Source organism: Athene cunicularia (genome assembly GCF_003259725.1).
Source record: "Athene cunicularia isolate RWA chromosome 1 unlocalized genomic scaffold, athCun1 chr1_part1, whole genome shotgun sequence".
In the NCBI taxonomy this organism is placed as follows: Eukaryota; Metazoa; Chordata; class Aves; order Strigiformes; family Strigidae; genus Athene; species Athene cunicularia.
The window spans coordinates 9,964,355-9,975,794 of record NW_020799091.1 but is presented as its reverse complement, the minus strand read 5'-3'; the positions used below and the strand labels follow the sequence as shown (position 1 = coordinate 9,975,794).

General features: G+C 38.4%; 1 protein-coding gene across 1 annotated transcript in view; it reads left to right on the top strand.

The window, feature by feature from the left end:
- Positions 1-15: 15 nt before the first annotated feature.
- SLC36A4 (solute carrier family 36 member 4) overlaps positions 16-11,440 on the top strand; it is a 97,794-nt gene continuing 86,369 nt past the window's right edge. Inside the window, exon 1 of the mRNA XM_026854229.1 lies at positions 16-149. The gene's annotated coding sequence lies outside the window, so the exon portion shown is untranslated. The remainder of the gene's footprint in view (positions 150-11,440) is intronic.

Sequence of the window (11,440 nt, the reverse complement as noted above, 5' to 3'; positions counted from 1 at the left end):
GGGCCGAGGGCGGGCGGCGGCCCCGCTTGGCTCAGGGCGGCAGGGGCGGTTCCCTGACGGCGTCAGTCGCACCTGGCTGGCTCTTGGTTTATTGGGAAGTCGCCGTCCTGCGTAGGAGTGTGTGAAATGCCTTATCTTTGCATCGTTAGGTGATGCTTCTATCGACGATGAAGGGTCGTTGGTGTGGGATTTTTTTTTTTTTCTTGAGAGGGTGTCTGTGTTGATATATTAGCTGTATTTGTTACAGATTGCTCTTTAGACCTTCAAATCTAAGTGTGGGAGAGCACATACGTGTTCACTTATTAATTTGTCTATCCATAGATGGACAAGAGAGAACTGGTAGCAGTTCAGTACAAATTATAGCTGAGTCTGGGCTCGACTGTGCAGACCGAAAGTCTGATCTCAAAGCTATGTTCTGTAATCTCAAGGATTGGTCCTGTCCAGTGGTAATGATGGGAGGCAGGAGATGTTCTTCAGAGTTTGTTGTCCCAGAGGCTGATCTATCTTGCAATGAGAGATTGCCGCCTCTGGAGCAAAGGTGGCAGAAATAAATTTTAGCTTTTTGTTTGTTTGTTTGTTTGTTTGTTTGTTTTTTCCCAAAGGTTGCAGATCTGACCGTTTCTCTGTTAGAAACCTTAGAACCAGAAATTTTTATGGGATTGTTTAAAAATGCAGATCAACATCTGACAAGCTTTCAGCTTTTTTATGTGGCTTAGTCCTATTGAATACTTAATAAAATACAAATCTTGCCAATGTGTCATCACTTGAAAGTGCATTAATCATGTAGAAATGCATAGCTTGATCTGGACAGGATAGTGGATTATTCAAGACCAACATCTTTCAAATAAATGATTCATTATGGGTTGGGGTAAAAGTGCTCCTCTGAAAGTGTGTAATAAACCATGGAGATCTGTGGACACTTTGGTTTAATAACTCAGGTGTCTCCTTTATTGGCCGCCTGGATTTGATAGTTACAGTGCAAAAGCAAACAGTTCTTCCTGCTTACTGAGTGGCATTATTGACTTTCAGCATTTGTTCAGACATAACCATTCTCAAGATCAATAAATTCTACCATAAAGCAGAATAAATCTACTTTTATTAAGTCACAGTCTGTAATGAAGAGAAATAAATGACACAAAGATATATTTTTCCAAAGAAAAATAAAGAGTAATTCAAATAACTGCACCAAGCATAGCTTTAAAAGTTCTTGAATAACACACACACCAGAAGCTAATGCTAAATTTTACTATTCTGTAAAATGTAATTATTGGTATTTATTAGACATTTTTAAACCAAGTGAGGTTTTCCTTCTTAATTTTCATTTTTGTTTTAGAGGCTTTTTTTCTTTATTTGTTCTTATGCCTCTTGTATTCAGCAGGAGTTGAGGTAGTGGAAAATAAAAAGGGAGCTGGCTTGTGTACTGTTGAATGGTATTATCTGTTAGCTCCCCTCTGAAGTAGAAAAAGCTACAAAATTCTTCAATCTTGACAAGAATGCCCCTAGGACTGTAATTTCTTTGCTGGTTGTGGAAGCACATGACTGAGTAATGTGGCGTATCTTGCCAGATTCGTGTGTGTTTGGTGGACAACGCTGTACTTCAGAGTTTGATGCCTTCTGGAGAAATGCTGGGAAGGTTATTTATAGTCTGAAGTTTGGGGAGTGGAGAAACAGGTATTTCTGCGGTTGAGGGAGTAACGGAGGGTTAAACAGCGAGCTGCTTACTGAGCCATTTGCAGATTCTGAAAATAATTAGTGACAATGTTTTCTTTGTAGCTAATTTTTTATTGAGAGCCCTGGTTCAGAATGCTGAATTGAAAAGCTCTGCTCTTCAGAGACTTGGTCACTAATCTTGTCCCATAAGAGCAGCCACAGGCTTGGTGAGGTGTGACCAAAGGTCTGGGCATGCCCTCCAGATCATCAACATGGCATTCTGTAGCCTGTGAGAAAATATTAGCATAAAACCACATTTTAGGCTAGTGTAAAGATTATGTGGTTTAGATTTTTCTCTTTTATGAAGCAGTCAAAAAAGCTGCTTATTAAATTGAATCTTTATCCCTCTTTCAGAGGCTCTGGGTCACCCTCTGTTTAAATAAACACATTTTACAGGACTGTGAATCTTGTGCTGTGTTTCTGGCCCTTTTGGAATGTTCTTGTGCAGAAGCTGATTGAGCAGCGAAGTATCTACAAGACCCCTTTTGCCTACTGTTTTTTGCCAGACATTTAATATACATGGGAAGTGGTATTTCAACAAGACCTGTATGTTTCTTCTCCCATAAATGAATTACAGCAGCTGATGTAAACAATGATAAACTATAGCCTGTCCCCCAAATCTTTTTATGCTTATATGTCAAACCCACTTCTTTCTATTCAATGACACTGACTTCAAAACCCTCGAGGCAAAAAAAAGCCAGATTATAGTGCTAAATTTGATTTGGAAAAGGGGTTTTAGAGGTGAGTTTGTCTGGGGGGTGATCTTCCCCATAGGAATAATGGAAAATTGCATTTGGCTTTGTTTTTGATATCTCCTTAGCCTGTAACTTGCTATGCAGCCCTGGCTAACTGCTTCATCCTTTTGTCACTGTTTCTCCCATAAAATGAAGGAGATTAGTTTTATCCCTTGTGGTGCTAAGAAGTTCAGTTCATTTTGGAAATGTTAATTGCTTGAGCAGTATAGAAAAATTAACTAAAGTTCTTGGTGAAAGTTCATTTCTTTACAGAGCTTTTAAACCAAAGGATTACTTGGAGTGTGCTATAAAAGCTTTAGAATTAAGTACATTTAGTAACATTTGAAGGTTTCTTTGGCAGTATGTCCATAAACATTGGCAAGATGTTGGCAAATTCTAGGAGACAGAAAAATATGATTGAAGATGCAAAACTGGAAATACTTTTCGTGACAATTTAAACGCTACGTATTTAATCTCACTATGTAACTAGTGGTTGGCTAGTGATTGAAATCCATCAGAGGTCTTTAAGAATACAGTGTTGACACTTAGATGTGTAGCTGTAATGAATCAGTGATTTATCTCTCCAGTAGGTGAAGGAATCAGTTTACCATTGTAGTGGTAATTCTGAGAGAAATTGAAATGCACTTTGTGTTGCTTTGCTTGATAGCAGCAATACTTGCAGAACTTTTTGGCATCCTGCTCATGTGGGTGTTCACAGAAGAAAGCAAACAATGACAGACATTTAAATAACTGTTAAAGACGACCTGAACACAGCATTTGTTCTGAAAAGATTTTTGTGGTGGCAGGAGGAAAAAAGAAATTCGTATTAGCTGAAGGAAAGACGGGGCTGAAAATTGGCTGGTACTGGCTAAGTAAAAACAAAAGGGTGTGTAGAAGTGAATATCCTCATTTTTAGTTGTGCTGAATAAAGATGATACAAAATTTTCACTGAGTCCTGTGACTGAACACTGGATCATTAATAGTGTATGGTGTTTGGACACAGTCCGGGCAGTTTGGTGGAGCATGGAAATAAGGTACGTTGAGTTGTGTTCTGCACCATGTGCTTTGTGAGACTGTGGGCAGCCAACTTCACCTCTGATTCAGGTATGGCATACATAAGCTGTTCTTGTAGCTACAGTTGGAGATGGTGTTTAAACTGTACACACTGGATCTTTCTAGGAAGGAAGCAAAGTATTTCAGGGGAACCTGTAGTAAGTGTAGTTATATCCCTATGATTTGGTGCTGGTTTCTGTTACATGTGTTTTAAAACTCTTCTAGTGGAATTTGTTCTATTATGTTAGAAGAGGATCAGTGAACTGCCAGCCTGAGTGTACAGATAGGAAATGGGTATTCTAAGGTCTAGTTTAAGCTATTTCTGAGAACATGGATAAATAGTTGACATAATCTATTCCATTTCCCTCTGTATCTGTTGCCCAGGACTGTTATGCTAAAGGACGGTTGAAGAGATTTCAAGTTACTGCTACCATGGTTATGTACTGGTCCCACAAGACAAAAAGATGTACATAAATGGATGTAGATTTTAAAGAGTTATTGTTTCATCAAGTTTTACAGGCACAGTATTCTTCTGGGTACTTGTTCTAAAATCAGATTGTTTCACTCTGGATTTAATTTCCTCAGAAGTCATCTTAGATTTCTACTTTTTTTTTTTTTTTTTTTTTTTTTTATATTGTAGAGACAAGAGATTTAGTTTTGAGAAATTTTGTGTATTGCTACAGACTTACTGTGACCTATACACATAAAGGACATACAACTTTAATTTTTGTTGTATGGGGTGGTATGTTTAACAATAGTAATATTTTTTTTATTGTTGTCTTTATTAAGTTCAAATGTGTTGCTTTAAACCTAATTTTTTAAAGAATAATCTTTGTTTCCAGGCATATGCTCAGACAAATAAATGCCTGCATAATAACTGGGTTAAAATAAATGTCCCTCATCCGGCAGAAAAGGTCAGTCATAGGAGATACCTAATTAAACCTCCTAATGTGCTCTAGTTGTGTGCAGTTTTGCTGCTGTTGTGACCAGCTACTACCTCAGAGAGAAGCTGATGGTAATGGTCTTGGAGCTTTGGAAGGCCTCTTTCTGGTTTTGAGATGCATTAGACGAACTCTTTTTTCTTTTAAGGATTATCAATTTGATCAGCATTTTAGAAGTTTTAGAAGTACAGCAGTGGTAAAATAATAGCAATAAAATCAGTTGCATAATGCAAATACTGTGCAGTGGAGTTAGCAAAGATTGCATCTGTGAAAAGAAGCATACAGATGTTTGTCTTAATTGAATGTAGCTTTAAAAAGTTTTTTATGGGACATTTCGGGAAAAATCACCTTCTTTCTCTGTGGACAAATAGACTTATTTTCAATGTTTAAGTAAGATGAAATCTTCCCTTCATCTGAGTGGTATGTTCTTCACCTAAGGAATTTCCCTGTAAAAACCTTGTTTTGACATTTACTGGCTTGATTGTTGTCTAACTTTTTCTGCTTGACTGTGTTTGAAAGAAGCATGTTTAAATAAATGCCGAAGATCCTGCCATCCTATTAACTTTTATTGATGTTCAGGTCTTCATTCATTTCAACCTGTAGACCAGTAATGATGGACAGGTTAGCAGGATGTGTACTGAATGCAGAATGTGATATGTAGTAGAAAGTGGTATGTGTGCAGAAAACTTTGAGTTCCTGCATGTAGTGACTACAGAATAGCAGCTGCTCCTTTCAAATAGAAGGTTCCATGCTGTTAAGACTCAAGTTTTGTATGAAATGTGTCGCCTTGTACATCAAGCCACTTCATAAATAGAACTTCATTGTGGTTTTCAAAGTAAGTATTTTTTTATGTTGCATTGTTTTTCTGTCATCATCAGTGACAGCTTATGCTTTCAGCTGTGAAGGCAATTGAATATGAAATTGGGATGTTCTGTTGCGTGACACTAATAAAATAACAGAATGGTGTGGGAAAATAGTAAAAAATCTGTAGCTTATACCTCTCCAGGACTTGGAAATAAATATTCAAGCCACCATGATAAATGTATTTAGACATCATTTTTTTCCTTGAAAGGATGGTCAGGTACTTCATTCAAGTGATGTAAGTTAAAGAGTGGGGGCTATATTAATTTCACTGTTGCTTGCCTTTTGGGTTAAGATAATTGCATAGTGTGGAAAACCTTGAAGAAGGAGCACAACTGTTCTTGAAGTGGTCAAAAGTTGGAATAAGAAAATATGCTAGAGCATATGCTTACAGTTGTTTTTCTCAATTGTGAGGATGTGTCCTGTGCTATAGCTCAGAGAACTCCACTGTGATTTTTGACAGTTTTATGGGTCTTCCTGAATCTTGTCAGTGCATCTTGAGATGGCAGACTGTCTGGAGAAAGGTTCAAGTAAAGAACAGCATATACCAAAAGGCATAAGGAGATGTTACAAAGAAGATTTTATACATGTTTGTAATGTATGCAGAAAAAATGAATAGTTAAGAGTCTGAGAACAAATGTCATGCAGGCAAATACACAAACATGAAAACAAATCAAACCCAAAGTATTTATGTTATTTTGTTATGGAGATAACTTGGAGGATCGAGCAGAGAATGAAGAACTGAAAATGAAGAACATGTAAAAGTTGTGTGTGCTTGAAAATCATTTATATAGGAAATGATTTAAGTGAAAGCTCAATAAATAGCATGATGACAAAACATTCCATTGCAAAAATTCAAGGCCAGTAAAGTTAGTGTATGTGATGCATGCATGGCAAAAGTTTTTGCTTATGGAGGGGAACTTTACTCACTGTGTTCTGTCAGTATATGATTGGAAATTCAAAATTTTTCCTCATGCAACTTTTAAAAAAAGGACTATTATGATACTGCTGTTAGCCTAGGAAATGGTATAAAATTGACGCCATATGTGATCATCTTAGCATTAATGACACCCTGCCTGGAGCACTGCATCCAGCTCTGGGGCCCCCAGCACAAGAAGGACATGGACCCCTTGGAGCAGGTCCACAAGAGGACCCTGAAAATCATCAGGGCTGGAACACCTCTCCTGTGAAGAAAGGCTGAGAGAATTGGGGTTGTTCAGCCTGGAGAAGGCTCTGGGGAGACCTTGCTGTGGTCTTTAAGCACTTCAAGGGGCCTTACGAGAAAAGATGGCAAGAGACTTTTTACCAGGGCTGGTACTGACAGAAGAAGGGGCAAGGATTTTAAACAATGTAAAGGAAGAAATAAGGAGGACATTTTTTAGGCTGGGAGTGGTGAGGCACTGACACAGGTTACCCAGCGAAGTTGTAGATGCCCCTTCATTGGAAGTGGTCAAGGTCATGTTGGACAGGGCTTTGAACAGCCTGATCTAGTGAAAGGTGTCCCTGGCCTTGGCAGGGGAGTGGAACAAGATGGTGTTTAAAGGTCATAAGTCTTTAAAGGTTTGTATTGATTATAGTATGGACTAAAAAACTTTGCATGTAATCTCTTTTGTTGGAGAAGCTGGTTATCTTTCTTTTGGGTCTGTATAGTGGGTCACATGATTGTAATCTCCAAGAGTAAACTGTATATTGAAAATCTGATGTGAAAAATACTTAAAAACTGCATTATGCTCATGTAGACATCTTAAAACTTGTTTACACTTATCACTAGTAGGCAGAGTAGTAGTATGCTCCCCAAGTGTTCAGCTATTTCTCCAGGAGGTGTCCCTGAAAATCACACTGGATACTGATATTTCAGATAGCAAAGGATTTTTTCCCAACAAAAATTAATGTATGGGAAGTGGTGATGCATGTAGGGACTTAAGAATTTAAATATACAAGGATGGTATGTATGGCATGGAGGATGGAGATGCAGGAACAGGCTTTTCAACTGGGGGAGAGGCTGACTTTTGGAGTTGATTGCTGGTGTAAATCATTTAATCTGAGCTTTCTTCCTGCCTCTTTGAGAATGCTTATGTTTTCATTACTGCCATTTCACTCCTGAACAAAGGTCAGGATGTAAGTCAAATGAGGAAAAGATGAAGAAAAGGTGTAATTACTGAGTGTCAGGCATTCAGTCTCATAGGTGAAGAGGCTGGCTTCTCCTTGGATGATGATTCAGTGTGGAAAGAGCATTTCTTCCATTTCATGGGTTATCTGTCATCCTGTTCTTGGTCTTCCATGATAAATAAAGCAAATTTTAATAAATTGGGACAGCAGGTATTGTCTGACCTGCATACATCTTCCTTCTATTCCATTAATTCTTACCTCCAAAAATGCTTTGGTTTTTGTCATAATCAGTCAATTGCTGTGTGGGACAAATAAGCTTATGGCTTAAGATCAGAGGTAAGGACAGCCAGGGGAATGGAAATGTGTCTGCTGCAGTTCACGAAGTCAGGAAGAAGAGGTGAATGAAGCCTTCCTTAACCAGAAGAAGCCTTCTGTTCATAGGTTGTGGTTCTCATAGGGAACTTGTACCACCTAATACCTCCTAGGGATGCAACGTGACAGGGCCCAAGGCATTGAGGAGTTTTTTCTGGGGTGCTGAGATGGTTTCTTTCATGCAAGTACTTAGGGATATGGTGGAGTTGAGAGCTGTGTTAGGTTAATGGTTGGACTAGGTGATCTTCAAGGTCTTTTCCAACCTAGATGATTCAGTGATTCTGTGATTAATGAGCTGACTAGGAAAAATGTGTTGCTAATTCTGCTACTCAAAAATGTAGAAGATGATGGATGGCAGCCTTGGCTGCCGTGACACTAGGTGATGAAATTGAAGATCCTGAAAGCAAGGAAGGTGTTGCATTTAAGGTAATTAATTAATTAATTTGGTAAGAGATGAATCTCCTTGTGTTCTAGCTGGTCCCCAAAGATTGGAGGGCCTGGGGTGGCTGGACTTACCTCTAATAGGTATGACAATTATGGCCATAACTATAGGCCTGACACCAGATGCACGAACAGCCCATATATGCTGTAGATCCGGTTGCATTTAAGAGAAGCAGGCAGGTTCATGAATAGCATGGCTTATTCTTATGCAACATCTACAGATTCTTTGAGATTGCCTATGATAAATGCACAAACTGCAGGTTGGCTGTGTAGCACTACTCATAAAAACTGATTGCAATCACACACACTTAATTCTCAAGTAATCACTCCGTGTAGCTGAGGGCCCAAATCTTACCAAAAGGCATCATTTCTGGGTGGGGTGAGGAGCACAAACCCACTGGTCTGTCCCTCCAGTTTGGTATCAGATTATTGTCCCTCCAAGTTAGATACAAACTCAGGGTAGTATTTAAGTATGTATGTGTGAGTTGGTGGAACTGTGATCAAGCCATTGTTTCCTGAGTAAGGACATAGCACATTCCTTGGTGCAGGGTGTGAGAGATAAGGTCCGAAGAGTACTGCAAAACAGTCCTTGAGAGAAAGGGAAGAGAAGGAGATAAATCTGCATAGTTATGTCATATGTTCCTTGAGAAATGTGGAAGAACAGGACCACGCAGCCTCCACTTCGCTTCACATTCCTCCTTGGTGCCACGGCAACACAAATCGCCGGATCTCCATCCTGTCCTGTGTTTGTTCCGGGCATCATGTGTTAAGGAAATGGGTGTTCTGCAGATTTTTTGCTGTTTTACTTTTGCCACACTTCCAAAAGAAGGCAAGTTCCAGGTTAAAGTACACTCTCTGAGGGTGGTTATATGCGTGTTCAGGGCATCTTGGTCAACAGTGTAGTAAGAGTATAGTAAACATTTTTGTTCTATTTATTTTGTAATGGTAGATTGGAAAATAAGAACTGAATTCTGTATCTCTCTAGTGTACACAGGGAAGAAACATTTTTTTATGACGTAACATAGAATTTATGTAAATGCTATGCATTAGTTTCTAAATAGCTGCTATTTTATTTTCCTGCCAGAGTAGAACCCAGAAAAATTCAGTGCATTTTGCCAGTCTGATTGTGCTGTTATTTCATGAAGTTAGGTAACTTCTTTGACAGTGTCTGATGGAATACTGATAACTGAGAAAAATTGACTGGTACTTGAACTTCTTTAAAAGTTCTCTAAATATCTTTAAAATTTCTTGCTGTTAAAGATTTTGATACTGGAAGCTTTTCTGGATCTTTTTAAATTTTTGTTTGTTTGAAGATGTTTCTAGTTTGAATTAAATCTGCAAGTTCTTGCAAATATGTGTCTTTTGCTTTGGGCTTATTTGGTACAGTGCCTCATAGGTGTTTGTACTGATGTAGTCAGGACTGGTATTTACATAAATGACAGAAAAAAGCCATTAAAAACACTCAAAAGCAATCTTGTTTAAGTATACCCTACTCTGAAGCAGTCTTTCAGTAAGCTACAAACTCCTTCATAGGAAAAGTTAAAAATGGCAAATTATTAAAAAAAAACCCCAGAACTTTAAAAAATGACCCAGTAAGTGAACCGAGGATGATTAATTTGGTAGACTCTTCAGGGCAGAGGCTGTTTTCTTACTGTGCATTTCTGCAGAGCAGTGAGTTACTTAGCACTTCTAGACACGACAGTAAGTTGAGTAATTATCAAAGCTGACATAGTGATGGTAGTAACCTTTAGATGACTAGATGGCTTTAGGCATGGGCAAAAATGGGAAAAAATATCTTGTCTTAGAAAAATTCTTATTACTTAAAAAATGAGTGGAATGCTTGAGTATGTTTAAATCCATTCTTAAAGGACTTCCCTTGTGATCAGAAGAAGGGTCAGGAAGTTGGGAGAAAAGTAAAATGGGATGTGTATGAAATTCAGAGTCTTCTGAGTATGATCTGGTTGTGTGGTGAATAGTGTGAATGTATAAACATTGCAATATGAGGCTAGAATGGAAGAAAACAACTTTTCTCCTTTGACTGAGCAGTTGCTGATACCAGTGCTGTTGCTCCTAAGAGTCATTCTGGTCCCCTCATACTGCAAACAGGAACCTTACTTGCTGCATGTTGTCATTATTCTTTAGCATTACAAACATCATCCTACAAAATGTGATGGAGTCAAAACTGGAAAAATAATTTAATGATGATTTCTTTTATATGTTGTTGAATCTCACATGATCACAGACTCCATGCTTGTAGTTTGGCCTGTTCTAGTGACAACACTTCAGATTGTTAGTTCAGGCTTAGTATTTTAAAAAATGAAAATGAGCCTAATCACTTGCCTACTCGGTGAAACTTCCAGTGTTGGCACTTTGCTTCCTCTGACTTCTGAGGGGACAGACTTTTACTCCAGAACTAGAATAGGCAGGTCTTGGTCAGTGTCTTGATGAGTGAGCCCAGCAGTGACTCAGAGCTGGGAGAGGTTGTGGCATCCTCAAGAACTAGTCAATACAATGTTGTGGGAGTAGAGGGAAGGAACTTCCTTGCTGACCCTCTTTTGATCAATTAATAGATTATTTGCTGTGTAGTGAAAGATGATTAAGTCTCTTGACTTGTATAATTAGAATATCACTGAGTATAAGTTTGCTTTACAGTGTACTTTCTGATTGAGTCTCTGACCTCTGATTTTGCTCTCCATTGGTCACTTTTTCTTCTGTCCAGTCCTTTCATTACGGGCTTTCAACTTTACTGACATCAAGTTGGGATGTCCCTTTGCTGTTTTCAGAAGAGTTTGAGCTATATGCTTTTAATTTTAACTATCTGAATAAGATGCCTTCTGCTTTACAGGTTTTATTACACATGTTCTACAGTTTTTCTTGATAAGTTCCTCTGGTTTAGGATTTGCTTTGGTGCCCTGCTGATAGATTAAGTTAGATGTTTTTAAGGTTTCATAAAAACCTTAATGATTTGTTAAATGGCTGTGGTGGGTTGACCATGGCTGGACACCAGGTGCCCACCGAGCCCTTCCATCACTCCCTTCCTTAACTGGGCAGAGGAGAAAATTATAATGAAAGGCTTGTGGATTCAGATAAGGACAGCCACCAATTACTATCATGGGCAAAACAGACTTGATTTTGGGAAATTAATTTAATTTATTACCAATCAAATCAGAGAAGGGTAATGAGAAATAAAAACAAATATTAAAATCACTTCCCCCCCCT